Source organism: Ostrea edulis, chromosome 5 (assembly GCF_947568905.1).
Source record: "Ostrea edulis chromosome 5, xbOstEdul1.1, whole genome shotgun sequence".
Classification (NCBI taxonomy): domain Eukaryota; kingdom Metazoa; phylum Mollusca; class Bivalvia; order Ostreida; family Ostreidae; genus Ostrea; species Ostrea edulis.
Window position 1 is genome coordinate 74,250,284 of NC_079168.1, and position 6,269 is coordinate 74,256,552.

A 6,269-nucleotide genomic window follows, 5' to 3' on the forward strand; every position below is an offset into this window, starting at 1 on the left:
AAGTAAGAATACATTAATAACATTTTAACAATCCTTTTTAAGCGCTAAGCGTAGCTTAAGCGCTTATTGCCGCCAGTTGGATTTTGCTTTCGTCATCATGTTTCCGGTTTATCGCCACCTATAGGCGAATTTATGCATCGCTGTAGTCAACAAGTCGTGTTTAAAGTAGTCGTAATTTTGCAACCGATCTAGCACGGGGATAACATTCATATCTGCAGTTGCATCCCCCCCCCCCCCGGAAATACAGTTCGTGGAACAGTGAATAAAATATGTATAAAAAGGGTGATATTTTTGTACTCATTCTGGGGGAAAGTGAGACACAGACGCAGGTCATTCTTCAGTTAAAATTCCCATTTGAATCTGCGTCTGTAATAATTAAAGTGATTCAAAATCTAAAATTGAATAAGAATATGTATATGAAACCGTTTTAGCTAGGGTGCCTTTGCATTGTTACCTTCGCATGGCGCTTAGAGGCCAGGAAAATCAAATTGCATGGTGCAATCTATAATTAGAAGCCACGTCATTAATCTATACACGAGTCAGGTGGGTTTTCCACTTGTGTTTTGGCTGCTGTTCCGACTCAGTAAAAAAATTTTCGGACGCAGCAAAAATGTGTGCAACACAGTAAAAGATTAACTGATCCGCGTCCATTGTGAACGTGAAAGAATTTGTGCACGATTATGCTTTGACAGCGAAGGACAGAGATCGGTGTCTCAGAAGGATGATATTTCGTAACTGCTTACACCTTCCCCGATCATATTATGTAAGTCGGTCATGCAGAAATTTAGAGGATGCAACGGTGTATCTTAAGCTTACTTTATTATTTCTAAACGACCAAGATATTCTTCAGAATCATCGTCAACACAATCAAATTTGATTTTGTGATTTAGTTTCAAAAATGAGACTAAAAATAATACATGTAGTCTTGGGGCAAGGAAAAGATAAAAGGTACAACATTTTATTATATCATATTATATTATATGGAAGACAATACCCCGGTTTCAAGTATTCAAAACACCGAGTGGACTTTTACGAGGGATGTATACTGAAATGCATATGTTTAGAACAAGTGTTAGATAAACATTGCCATTGTGTCAAGCATGAATATGAAATGGTTTGCGGTCCACAGCACGCTACATACAACGAAAAGTAATCGTGTTTTCAATTTCTTTGTACTTCAAACAAACAATTGACAATGACATGCATATGCTACATGTATTTCCGAACGTACAAATGATGAAGAAGGGGGAGGGGCATGGATGTACTGTCGTTGTTCCCTGTCCCCACATTTTGTTTTCGCTGAACGATCTTTTCATATAAAAAAGATGCATTTAGTTTTTTGGTGAGATGCCTCTTCATTATTTCTAACAGCGGTTTGAACATTACCGTTTGAAAATTACTTTTGTAACTTTTCAGTGCCTAGTTTGGGATTCTCATTTAGCTACATTTACATGTTGTAAATCTTGCATATTTATTGCGAGTCACTTCTGTTACGTTTTTTTTTCATATTAGAACTCCTACACAAGCTTCGAATCTTATGATTTTTTGCTAAGGTTATTAGCATTTTCATACAAAGAACTGTTTTATAAAATTAAAACAATAGCAATGTGTATTATGTCTCATTCAGACAAACGGATGAGTCTCCTTTGCAATATGAATATGAGCTTTTGCACAAGAATTGTAATACACACAAGTTGATGAGTACAGCATTTAATGTACCTGTGTACAAACCCTTGGGGTTTTTTTTGGGGGGGGGGGTAGATTTACGTATAACAAACAATCACTACAATTGCTAAATGTAAATCCATGCTTATATGTTAGTCTAATTCATCATCATATTTGAATTAGTATATCCTCTTGCACTAACTTTCATGTTAAAAATGAACGATCTCGATCCACTCTTGTTGATGACGCAGTATTCAGTTTCAAAGTAATATTGCACATGTATGATGAACATCTTTTCTAAATAACTTCCTAAATTTTATTTTCAGTTATACATGTATTTATCGGACTTATTTGGATTCAGATTCTCTCCAACCTGATTTTGAATTGAAAATAACTTAATTATTGATTACAAAAAATAATTCCACTTTCATGGTTTGATTGTTATTTACAGATAATTATGCACTGGATTATGTAGTACAAGTCATACAGATGCATGTTTATGTGTGTATTTAAATGATTTCTGGTAAGGTAATGAAATGGATGTAAAGCGTTTCATAATCCTGCATTATTGGTGTGTTTTGACATGTGGCATTTGTTAGTGTATGTGGTTATGTGTAATTTTCTTTTTTGTCTAGTTTGTTTGTTCCTTTCTATTATAAGTGAGTTACATATATGTATCAAACTATTAATTTTTTTCATTTCAGTTGTATTCTAAAAATTATATTTTAACTGGAACACAACAGTAAGTTAGTTGCGTAATAACAATTGAACCATTACAACTGTTTTCACATTTTCTACCAAAAATGTTCTTCTCTATAACATCACATCTGTAAGAGAAAAAAAATGCATAGTCATGTAGAGCATTTAATGATCCAGGGACCGGAGCAGAGCGGATCAGAAACCCTTGCCTTGGGAAGATGGGTGGGAGCTAAACAGGGTATAAAGTGTTCATTTGTCAAATATTTGAATAACATAGCCTTAAATGCTATTGATTAATTGTATCTTGTTTAACGTTCTTCTCAATAATTTTTAATTCATATGGAGACGTCACCAAGACCGGTGAAGGTCTTCAAAAAGGCCTATGCTCGGCGCTTACAGCCATTGAGCAGTGAGGGTTCTTTAACGTGTCACACCTACTGTGACACGGGACATCCGTTTTAAAGGCCATCTCCGAGGACCCGTGACATTCACACCTGATGCCGAGAGTTTGGTGATGGAACTGTCACTACCTGTTTAACGAACTAGGTCTGTCGCGGCCGGGATTCGAACCCCGACCGCCCGCATACAGAGCGAGCACTTTACCTCTGGACCACCGCAGCGGTGGTAATGCTATTGATACTAAATTCTGATTATAGATATTTAATAAGGACAGGTGTCCTTTACCAAAATTGTAAATTTCATGATCCAAGGACAGGGTTTTAGTTTAGTGTGGGATCAAAATTATCATAGTGACCATTGTTTTAACAACATCATATAAAATTTATATTTCAACGTGTTGAAAAGTTTCAGGACATTGCTTCCAATCCATATTTGTTATTTTCTTACAGAAAATGTACTACTTAGTTATGCGAAAATAAAGAATAATGCATAAACCCTTTTTAAGCGCTAAGCGTAGCTTGAGCGCTTATTGCCGCCAGTTGGATTTTGCTTTCGTCATCATGTTTCCGGTTTATCGCCACCTATAGGCGAATTTATGCATCGCTGTAGTCAAGTCGTGTTTAAAGTAGTCGTAATTTTGCAACCGATCTAGCACGGGGATAACATTCATATCTGCAGTTGCATCCCCCCCCCCCGGAAATACAGTTCGTGGAACAGTGAATAAAATATGTATAAAATGGGGGATATTTTTGTACTCATTCTGGGGGAAAGTGAGACACAGATGCAGGTCATTCTTCAGTTAAAATTCCCATTTGAATCTGCGTCTGTAATAATTAAAGTGATTCAAAATCTAAAATATGTGTATGAAACCGTTTTAGCTAGGGTGCCTTTGCATTGTTACCTTCGCATGGCGCTTAGAGGCCAGGAAAATCAAATTGCATGGTGCAATCTATAATTAGAAGCCACGTCATTAAGCTATACACGAATCAGGAGGGTTTTCCATGTGTGTTTTGGCTGCTGTTCCGACTCAGTAAAATTTTTGTCGGACGAAGCAAAAATGTGTGCAACACAGTAAAAAAAAAACTGATCCGCGTCCATTGTGAACGAGAAAGAATTTGTACACGATTATGCTTTGACAGCAAAGGACAGATATCTCAAAAGGATGATATTTCGTAACTGCGTACACCTTCCCCGATCATATATGTAAGTCGGTCATGCAGAAATTTAGAGGATGCAACGATGTAACTTAAGCTTACTTTATTATTTCTAAACGACCAAGATATTCTTCAGAATCATCGTCAACACAATCAAATTTGATTTCGTGAATTTAGTTTCAAAAATGAGACTAAAAATAATAGCATTGGGGCAAGGAAAAGATAAAAGGTACAACATTATATTATATTATATTATATTATATTATATGGAAGACAATACCCCGGTTTCAAGTATTCAAAACACCGAGTGGAATTTTACGAGGGATGTATACTGAAATGCATATGTTTAGAACAAGTGTTAGATAAACATTGCCATTGTGTCAAGCATGAATGTGAAATAGTTTTCGGTCCACAGCACGCTACATACAACGAAAAGTAATCGTGTTTTCAATTTCTTTGTACTTCAAACAAACAATTAACAATGACATGCACATGCTACATGTATTTCCGAACGTACAAATGATGAAGAAGGGGGAGGGGCATGGATGTACTGTCGTTGTTCCCTGTCCCCACATTTTGTTTTCGCTGAACGATCTTTTCATTTAGTTTTTTGGTGAGATGCCTCTTCTTTATTTCTAACATCGGTTTGAACATTACCGTTTGAAAATTACTTTTGTAACTTTTCAGTGCCTAGTATGGGATTCTCATTAACTACATTTACATGTTGTAAATTTTGCATATTTATTGCGAGTCATTTCTGTTATGTTTTTTTTTTCCATATTAGAACTCCTACAGAAGCTTCGAATCTTATAGTTTTTTCCTAAGGTTATTAGCATTTTCATATAAAGAACTGTTTTATAAAATTAAAACAATAGCAATGTGTATTATGTCTCATTCAGACAAACGGACGAGTCTCCTTTGCAATATGAATATGAGCTTTTACACAAGAAGTGTAATACACACAAGTTGATGAGTACAGCATTTAATGTACCTGTGTACAAACTCTTGGGGTTTTTTTTTGGGGGGGGGGGGGTAGATTTATGTATAACAAACAATCACTACAATTGCTAAATGTAAATCCATGCTTATATGTTAGTCTAATTCATCATCATATTTGAATTAGTATATCCTCTTGCACCAACTTTCATGTTAAAAATGAGCTATCTCCACTCTTGTTGATGACGAAGTATTCAGTTTCAAAGTAATATTGCACATGTATGATGAACATCTTTTCTAAATAACTTCCTAAATTTTGTTTTCAGTTATACATGTATTTATCTGATTTATTTGGATTCAGATTCTCTCCAACCTGATTTTGAATTGAAAATAACTTAATTATTGATTACAAAAAATAATTCCACTTTCATGGTTTGATTGTTATTTACAGATAATTATGCACTGGATTATGTAGTACAAGTCATACAGATGCATGTTTATGTGTGTATTTAAATGATTTCTGGTAAGGTAATGAAATGGATGTAAAGCGTTTCATAATCCTGCATTATTGGTGTGTTTTGACATGTGGCATTTGTTAGTGTATGTGGTTATGTGTAATTTTCTTTTTTGTCCAGTTTGTTTGTTCCTTTCTATTATAAGTGAGTTACATATATGTATCAAACTATTGATTTGTTTCATTTCAGTTGTATTCTAAAGATATTTCATACACTATTTAACTGGAACACAACAGTAAGTTAGTTGCGTAATAACAATTGAACATTTTATACCGAAAACTACCATTACAACTGTTTTCACATTTTCCACCAAAAATGTTCTTCTCTATAACATCACATCTGTAAGAGAAAAAAATGCATAGTCATGTAGAGCATTTAATGATCCAGGGACCGGAGCAGAGCGGATCAGAAACCCTTGCCTTGGGAAGATGGGTGGGAGCTAAACAGGGTATAAAGTGTTCATTTGTCAAATATTTGAATAACATAGCCTTAAATGCTATTGATTGATTGTATCTTGTTTAACGTTCTTCTCAATAATTTTTAATTCATATGGAGACGTCACCAAGACCGGTGAAGGGCTTATTTAGGCCTATGCTCGGCGCTTACGGCCATTGAGCAGTGAAGGTTCTTTAGCGTGCCACACCTACTGTGACACGGGACATCCGTTTTAAAGGCCATCTCTGAGGACCCGTGACATTCACACCTGATGCCGAGAGTTTGGTGATGGAACTGTCACTACCTGTTTAACGAACTAGGTCTGTCGCGGCCGGGATTCGAACCCCGACCGCCCGCATACAGAGCGAACACTTTACCTCTGGACCACCGCAGCGGTGGTAATGCTATTGATACTAAATTCTGATTATAGATATTTAATAAGAACAGGTGTCCTTTACCAAAATTG